Here is a 9,398-nt window from a genome sequence, read left to right as displayed (position 1 = left end):
CCACTACAAGAAATCTCGTGCCGAGATTCAAGAGGGGGACTCATGGGGAAGAGATTTTGTTACGAAATTCTAACAAGTCTTCTCGGTCTTGGTTGCTCTTCTCGAAGAGGTCGATCCATTACGTAGATGTCTTCATTTCTATGCTTCAGGTCATCATGATGAAGTCGACATCCTTTCTTCAGGAACTCCATCGTACTTACGAATAGGTAAGGGGCAGCTCGGCTACGACAAAATGTTTAGGAGAGAAACAATCTGGGGTTAACCCATGAATGAGCATAAGATTATCTCTCGATTTGAACACATAAAATACATCAAGAGTAAGGTACGAAGGTACAATAAGAGGTTCCAAGCGGATAGATAGTTGCTCAAAGTCTAAACCAGAGTGAGAAAGGGGTTCAGAGCAGCGAGAGTAAGTATTTCGTCTGATACCAGAATAAAGCACTAGGAAGGTGGCACGTGAATTAAATACAAAGCCAAGCGTGAGGAATAACCATTAGAAACAGGGTTGAACAGGAGAGTCAGGTTTCGATCATGTGGAACTGTGGGTTATGGGCCCACTGTAACATCCCAAAATTTTAAATTTTGGAATGTTATAAACAAATAGATAGATTTGGTTGATTGTTTGATTGATTGTGTGAAATTGAGTAAAATTCGAAACCTTTTTGAAAGTTAAATGAGAGGGAATAAAAGGACTTTCCCAAACTTTCATTTTTGCATTTTATGATCTCCATGAATTCAAATTCTTTTCACCACAAAACCCTGGAGAGAAGATGACATGACTTCTTCCATTTATTTAAATGACAAGGGGTGTTGAAAATATTTGAATTTCATCTGGAAAATATTTTCAACTTTGAAACTTTATGCAACTCAATGATTTTCACGAGAGAAGATAAAATGACTTCTTCAAATTATATGAAATATGAGTTGGGAGTTTCAAAGAATTAAATTCAAAGTTCTTTTGAATTTATTTTCACTTTGGAGTTATTTGAGTTTTATTCAAATTATTTTTCTCCAAAAATAAAATATATGGAAAATAGGGTAACATGATTCCCTACAACAGAAAATTGGAGAAAAATTAATTTGAAATCATTTTGGTATTTTTAAAATGATTTTAGTTGGATTTTAATAGACCAGTAGCACTCTTTGAATTATTAGAATTCGTGTGTATTTTATTTAATGCTAGGAAAATGTTCACCGTGTAGAAAATCTTTTTTTGAAAATTTTGATATATTATATGCCTATATAATATATATATTTTTTTCTATTTGTTTTATCCCTTTTGTTTGTCTGGAAAAAAAAAAGAGCTCCCCTCCGCTGAACTGGCCGGCCCAACAGGCCAAGCCCAGCCCAGCGCGCCGCTCCTCTCCTTCCCGAGCGGGAGTCCCGCTCGGGCACGCCGCCGCACCGCCATGGCCGTCGTGCTTCGCCCGGCCTCCTCCTCGCCCCCTTCTCCAAGTTCTCCTCCCCTCCCCTCCTATAAAGGGCGCCGCCCCGGCCCCGTTTCCCTCTCTCTCCTCTCGTCGCGCCCCGCCGCATCTGCGCCGCCGCCTGCTAGTGCCGCTACCCGCGCCGCCCTCTGCCGCATCCGCCGCTCGCCGCCTCCCGTCGCCGCTTGCCTGCGCCGCCGCCCGCTCCTCGCCGGAGCCGCTTCGCGCCGCTACTGCCACGCTAGAGCTCGCCGGAGCTGCCTCGCCTCGCCTCGCCGGAAACCGCCGCCGTCGCCGTTGCCGTTGACCCACCATGGACCGGTAAAAAACCGCCCGGTCCGATCCGGTTTTCTTCGGTTTTTCTTTTAGATCGTTTTTTTTGTTAGTCCTATACAGAGAACGTTCGCTGTCTATCCCTTCGGAGCGAACGAATCCATCCGTTAGCGTTCGGTAACGAACGTTTGCAATTTAGTCTTTTTCTTTTTCTGTTTTAATTCCGGCCAGGGACTTATCTGTGAGGTTTTTCTTTACAGTTTAGTCCCTGAACTTCAAACAAGCATAACTTTTTGCTCGTTAGTCCAAATCCAACGAAACCAACGCCCACTTCTTCGTTACGAACCCCTCTATCCATTAATCCAACTCAAACATGTTTTTGAAAAGTTTAAAATTTGAATTAGATCAGATTTGAATTCAAACTTCATTTGATCATAACTTGAGTTTCGTAGCTCCGTTTGAGTTGATTCTTTTTGCAAATCGAAGCTCTTGACCTAAACATTCTAATAAGGCCAAATTCATATGATTTTGGTACTGTTAGAAATTGTTTTATGTTGCAAGAGCTATTTGCTTGGTTTTGATGTTTTCCGAATCGACTTCTTCGATCTTTTTGATCTTTTGAGTGATTGCTTATGTGTGGTTGCTATTGCTTGCTTACGATAGATTGACCGGAGTGTGACGAGTAGAGCTATCAAGAGTTTTGAGTGCGAATCATCTTCATTAACATTGCAGGCAAGTTCACACTTTGATCATACCTTTTCTACAACCCATGTTTTATTGCATTAGATCAATCCTCTCACATTGCATGATTAGGATCTAATTAAATTGTGGGATGGGAAGTAGATGAGGTAGTACCTATCACCTGTATTATTATTATGAAACCTTTGGGAGTTACTTCTACGTTTGCTTATTATGCCATGCTATGCCAGTAGACGTGGATTGGGTGAGTGATATCCATGACAGATGTGAGTTGATAATTTTAATGGTTTATCTAAGGTGGCAACTTAAACACACATCTGGGTGGATTGAGGCACCTGATGTCTATCAGGACTTGCCTGTTTTTATTTCGGACCGCCACCCAGGCTCAAAGGGATCATAAGATCTTTCATGCTAGAAACTTCCGTGTGCAGCCACAAGCCATTATGGGCTCTGGCATGGTTGACTAAGTTGTGCGAACTCTTACGGGGTGGACTAGCAGATGTAGGGGTTGTAGGTGGTACGGTCTACCCCACATGTAAGGTGCTAGCGCTTCTGAAAGACTGTGTCTCGGTCATCCGTCTTCTCAAACACCCTGTAGTGCGAGAAACCAAACGGAGGCGATCGAGTCTTGTGGGGAAAAGTGCGCAAACCTCTGCAGAGTGTATAAAGTAATCATGATTAGCCGTGTCCCCGGCTATGGACATCTTGAGTATCTAGTTCTTGGATTATCCTGTTGATGTCATCACGTTACTTTAAATGAATATTGTTGGGTTTAACGATGTTACTTAATTGGGATTGAGAATGCTGTCAACCATTCTCAATGTTCAACAACCACCATGATAGTAATTAAATTTATTCCTTTGCAGTAGGGAAAAATTGGCTTTACGCAAAAACCTTATAACCATAGAGCTTTTCCACCAGCCATATATGCATATAGTGATAGCCATTGTTCATCCCTTTCTCTATGGTGTGAATTTGCCAGTACATTCAATGTACTGACCCGTTTCGGGCTGCAACGTCTCATGTTGCAGGTTTCTTACGATGAGTAAGTGATACGTTAGGGTTACGGTTTCTACACTCAACTTTGCCATTGGTGTTGATGGGAATCCACAACCTTGTTGCTTCCGCTATATGGATTGAGGTAATAGTATTTACGTTACTTTATACATGTGATTTACCTCTGTTATAAATCCTTCAAGTACTGTGTGTGTCAGCATACCGATCCAGGGATGACACTTAAGCACAGAGACTTGATCCATTCGGGTCGGGTCGCTACACCCACCATGTGGGTTAAAAGTAGGAGCGGTGACATCTTGCATGGTCATGATGGCAAGGCATGTCAGAGGGTAGCCTGTCAGTTATGTAGGCAACAACGTTGGTACCAAGGGCGAGGGACGAAGAGAACCATTTTCCTGCTCGTTGAACGAGGCGGACCAATAGGCAAAGTTCTCGTCCATCGGCGGCTATCAGAATGTCATCATCAATAGTAACAGGGTCTTGCTGACAGAATTGTACAACGAGGTGTTTACATAAGCAGGAGAATATTACTGCTTAGATCATATAGATCACAAGAAAGGTTAAACCAAACAATGGAAAGGAAATTATGATTATCAAATTAAACAAAACAATGGAAAGGAAAAATGTGTTAAAACACATATTTCAGGGGCATTTCCTTCCCAATGACAAACAAAGTATGATATCCGTGACAGGATATAATGTAGAAAACCCTCTAGGTAGGGGGAGAGAAGTTTTCATGACATTACCGATACAATGGTGTTTGGATAATTGAGCAAGAAACAATTAGCATTGGGATAAGTGTTCTTGTTGAAAATTGGAGTACCACAGACATGCTTCCAGATAGCATTGACATGGTCTTTAAGCAAAGGTCGGACTTTGGAAACACAAAGGATCCATCAGGAATAAATTGTAGAAAAAGTCTTACAATTTCCTCATGGAAGAATGGATAGCCTTGCGAAAAATGAAACGGTAACAATAGGTCCTCCGGCCAGGTGTGCTAGGCACGATATCACCTTACCGGGTCATATAAAGTCCAGTGTTATGACTCTTGGAAAAGGTTCCAACCATCATATCTGACCGAGATTCAGATCTCATTAATGTCAGGATACCTCAGACTCAGGACGCCTGAGAAGAAAAGGTGCAACACATATAGACGAGATGACAATGTAAGATTCTCGGAAAATGAAATATGGGAGCGAGTTCCGACACAAGAGTTCATTTTGTAAGTGCATCTAGTGCCACCCCTAGTTGGTTTTGGAGTATTGACGACAAACCTAGTTGAGGGACTAATGTGTTTGTGAGAATTGCAGGATAACACAGGTAGAAGTCCCTCATTGATTCAGTTTTCCTACCAGAGATGACCCCTAAAAATGTATGAAGACATTGATGTCAAAGTGGTATATGAAGATATTCACATTGAAGACTATGACAAGCGAAGACATCGCATGAAGCCTATGGAGCTCGAAGACTTAGATCTTTCGTAGTTCTTTTTCTTCTTTGTTGAGTCATAGGAACCACCGTACTGTTAAGTGGGGTCCAAGAGAACCAGTCAGAATGACTGAAGTGATGCTTAACCAAAACATATGTCTTCGAGTGAAGACTATAAGAGCAAATCTTGTCCAGAGTCGGACAAGTCAGCTTTGCTTGTAGCCCAAGTAAAGTTGCCGTGTGAGTTTGAAATCTGACCGTTGGAACACGTGTCAGTTCCTTAGTGACCCAGGGTCATTTCGGACAAATCAGGTCGGGTTGCCTAGTGGCTATAAATAGCCTACCCCCTACAACCATAAACGGTTGGCTGCTCAGAGTTAGAGTACGGCTTTTGTCGTTTGAGAGCAACCCACCTTGAAGCCTTTGAGAGAGAATTCCTTGCGAGGATAAAGCCCTAACCATCCAGAGCCAAAGAGAATTAGGCATCACTTAAGTCTTCTTGTCTGTGTGATCTGAAGACTTATTACACTTGAGGACTGTAAACCCTCCAGTCGGTTAGGCGTCGTGTTCTGAGCATCCAAGAGACATTGTGGATCGCCGGTGAACGAAGTCTGTGAAGGTTTGGGAGTCTACCTTGAAGACTTACCAGAGTGATTGGGCGAGGTCTGTGTGACCTTAGCTCAAGGGGAATACGGTGAGGACTGGGTGTCCTGAGTTGCGTGTTCAGGACTGGGTGTCTGGGACTGTGTGTCCTCAGGTTTAAATACCTAGCCGCCCTAACCAGACGTACAGTTGTCACAGCAACTGGAACTGGTCCAACAAATCATTGTCTTCAACGAGTCACTGGTTTCATCCTTCTCTTCCCTTTACTTACTGTTACTCCTTGTGAAGTCATTGTATGTTTGCACTATCTTTTGTCTTCACTGAGTGACTGCGTGTTCTGTTGGCTTCATAACATCTTCCTACCTGATCCTTACTACATTGCTGCCATTAGTCATTGTGCTCTCACTCCATTGAATACTTGACTATGGTTTACCTAGTGTAGTCTACTTTCCGCTGCATGGTAATAGGTTTATTTCTATCGTTTGTCTTCGAAACTTCCACGTTTTGAAGACTTCCATAAAAATCGTCTATTCACCCCCCCTCTAGTCGATATAACGCACTTTCAATTGGTATCAGAGCAAGGTACTCCCTTGTTCTGTGTGATTCGGTTTAACCACCTTGAGTTTTAGCTATGTCGACTGCAGGGATAATTAAAGTCTCCGCTGCGTGCCCCGTCTTCAATGGGACTGAATATCCCTACTGGAAGAATAAGATGCGCATGCATCTTGAAGCCATTGACGTCGACCTATGGTATGTCGTCAAGAATGGCGTTCCCAAGGCTGGAGAAGGTGTCACTGCTGCTGACGTCAAGAAGTTCATTCAACTGGACTCTACTGCCAAGAATATCATCTGTGGTCATCTGACCAAAGGACAGTATGGCCGCATGAGTGCTTTGGAAACATCTAAACTAGTCTGGGACTGGCTCTCCAAAGTCAACGAAGGCGTCTCAACCCAGAGAGATCAGAGAATCAGTGTCCTTCGCAACCTCTTCAACCGCTTCAAGAGAAATGACAATGAGAATGTCCAGCTCACGTTTGATCGACTCACTAACATCAGAAATGAGCTTCAAGCCCTTGGCGCTACTGAGATCACCAAGCATGAAGTCGTCAAGACATTACTGAGATCACTTGACAGTTCGTTTGACACCCTAGCCCTGATGATTCAAGAACGTCCTGATTTCAACACACTCGATCCGTCTGACATACTTGAGAGGCTCAACACACATGAGTTTCAGCTTTCTGAGAAAAGAGATATCTACGGTCCAAACTATGGGCGAACTCGTGCCTTGAAGGCAAAAGCTGTCTCCTCATATAAAGAAGAATCTGACAGCAGTTCTGATGATCCTGAAGACATTGGAAGGGAACTTGCTATGCTTGTGAAGAAGTTCCAAAAATTCACCAAGAAGAAAGGCTTCAGAAAGTCTTCCCGATCAAGCTCAAGGAATGATGAAGTTTCTGCTCATGACTACAAGAAGAAAACATGTCACAAGTGCAAGAAACCTGGCCACTTCATCTCTGAGTGTCCGCAGTGGGACAATGAGAACAAAAAGAAGAAGAAGAGCAAGGAATATGACTCTGACAACAACAAGAAGAAGAAATACTCAAAGTCTTCTTCCAAGTCTTCCTCAAAGTCTTCATCACACAAGAAGAGCTCATCTGGCAAGGCACATGCGTTTGTTGGCAAGGAAATGGATTCAGAGGAGGAGTCCGCTTCTGAGGAGGCGGAGGTGGAGTCTGAGGAGGAGTCCGATTCTGGCGTCGCAAGTCTGGCTACAGCATACGTTGCCAAGTCCATCTTCAACACTGAAGACAATGACTTCATCACCGACATCGATGCAAATGACAAGGACTACTCCGCTCCTACCTACTGCTTCATGGCACGCGGTGCCAAGGTAAACACATGCACTACTCACTATCAAACATCTAGTGACGATGACTCTGATTGTGGTTCAAAACCTAGCTACAAAACACTTGCTAAAATTGCAACTGAACAACAGAAAGCCATGGAACATATTCAAAAACTGTTAGACAAAAGCGATGATCTGTTAGGCGCTGAAATGACACGATCTGAGTCCTTAGTTGAAGACATAAAAAATCTTCACGTTAAGTATGAGGAGCTTGAAAGTCGTCATGAAACGCTCTCAACAACTCATGAAAAGCTTTCCTATGATTATCTTCAAAGGAAGCAAGATCTTGAGAAATTGAGAGCGGCTCATGAAGATCTTCAAAAGGAAAATGAGTCACTTCGCGCCAAACAGATCAGTTTCGCTTAGGAAGGATTTGAACCACCGTGTCTTAAATGCATTGAGCGTGATAATACTACTTCTGTTGCTGAATGTTCTACTGCTACTACTGTTGCAATATCTTCAACTGTTGATGTGAAAACTAACCCCTCTGCTGAGGATACCACTGCTATTGCTGATGAGAATGCTAGGTTGAAGACATTGCTTGAAACAGGGATGTACAAAAGTCTTAAAGGGCATCAGACACTATGTGATGTCCTCAAAAAGCAGATCTTGAATAGAAACCCGAGGAAAGAGGGTGTTGGGTTCGTAAGAAAAATGAATGCTGATGGCTCTTACTGGAAACCTGAGCAGTACCCCAAAACCATATGGGTTGCTGCAAAGGAATCTTTAGCAGATCCATCCACTCTATCTGGCTTCACTTGTGCAAACCCCATTGTCATTGATGAATCCTTTGATGCAAATTATAAACTGTTTAAGAATCAGAATGGTGAAGTGTTTGCCAGGTACATTGGTACTAACTGCAGGAATGGACCACCTATGAAGAAGATCTGGGTTCCGAAAAGGTGTCTGGAGAATCTTCCTGTGAGTGTCATCATGACACCACACATGAAGAAGACAAACCCCAGACCACAGGCTTCATACGGTCCAAAGGCTTCATACAGACAGAGGACTCACCTGAGTCGCACTAACGCAAATGTTTTGCAAGGAAACCATACTCATGCCTATGAATATGAGCACGGTTCATCAAACCGCCATGTTCATAAGACCAAGAACTATTCTACTTATTCTTATGAGTACTATTGTCCGCCTACAAGACTGTTTGCTAGGGCTCCAAAGCCAAAGTTCTCTGATGCTACACTTAGACTTATTGCTTCTAAACCATCCTTGAAGATGTGGGTGGTTAAGAAAGCTTAACTCTCTTTTGCAGGGAAAGGTCTCCAGCAAAAAACCAAAATCGCCTGACGCTATTGCTGGGGATCTTAAACATCTTGTAGGGCGCAAGATCAAATGCCCGAATGGTCTTACTATGTACTTCGTTCCTGAATCGCTTGCTACTCTCCCTATTAGTCCTAATCTAGATCTAAGCTTTCATAACCCACTGGTTCGTCAAATGTTTTTGCTTCACAATTCTCTTCGTGAAGCCTATCCCCCTAACTGCACTGTAGGGTACGACACCAGCGTCTTCAGAATGGATTATTGATAGTGGGTGTACCAATCACATGACTGGCAAAAGAAGCCTTCTTATGGACTCAACCCTACGTCCATCCGACAAGAGTCACATCACATTTGCTGACACTGGTAAAAGTAAGGTACTGGGTCTAGGTAGAGTTGCAATCTCAAAGGATCAACACATGGATAAAGTCATGCTTGTTGAATCCCTTGGCTTCAACTTAATGTCTGTCTCAATGCTTTGCGACTTAAACATGATCGTAATATTTGGAAAATATCGCTGCCTTGTTCTAATGGAATCTGACAAGTCTCTAGTGTTTGAAGGGTATCGGAAAGATGATTTGTATGTGGTAGATTTCTCAGCAGGACCACAGCTTGCCGTATGTCTTCTAGCAAAAGCTTCAAAATGCTGGCTCTGGCATCGGAGGCTAGGGCATGCTGGCATGAGGAACCTCCACACCCTTGCAAAGAAGAAGCATGTCATAGGCATCGAGGGCGTCAAGTTCAAGAAAGATCACTTATGCGGTGCCTGTGAA

This window comes from Triticum urartu, chromosome 3A (genome assembly GCF_056163025.1).
Source record: "Triticum urartu cultivar PI428250 chromosome 3A, HENAU_Tu73, whole genome shotgun sequence".
NCBI classification, from domain to species: Eukaryota; Viridiplantae; Streptophyta; class Magnoliopsida; order Poales; family Poaceae; genus Triticum; species Triticum urartu.
The sequence above is the reverse complement of the archived record's forward strand: the minus strand, read 5'-3'. Positions refer to the sequence as shown.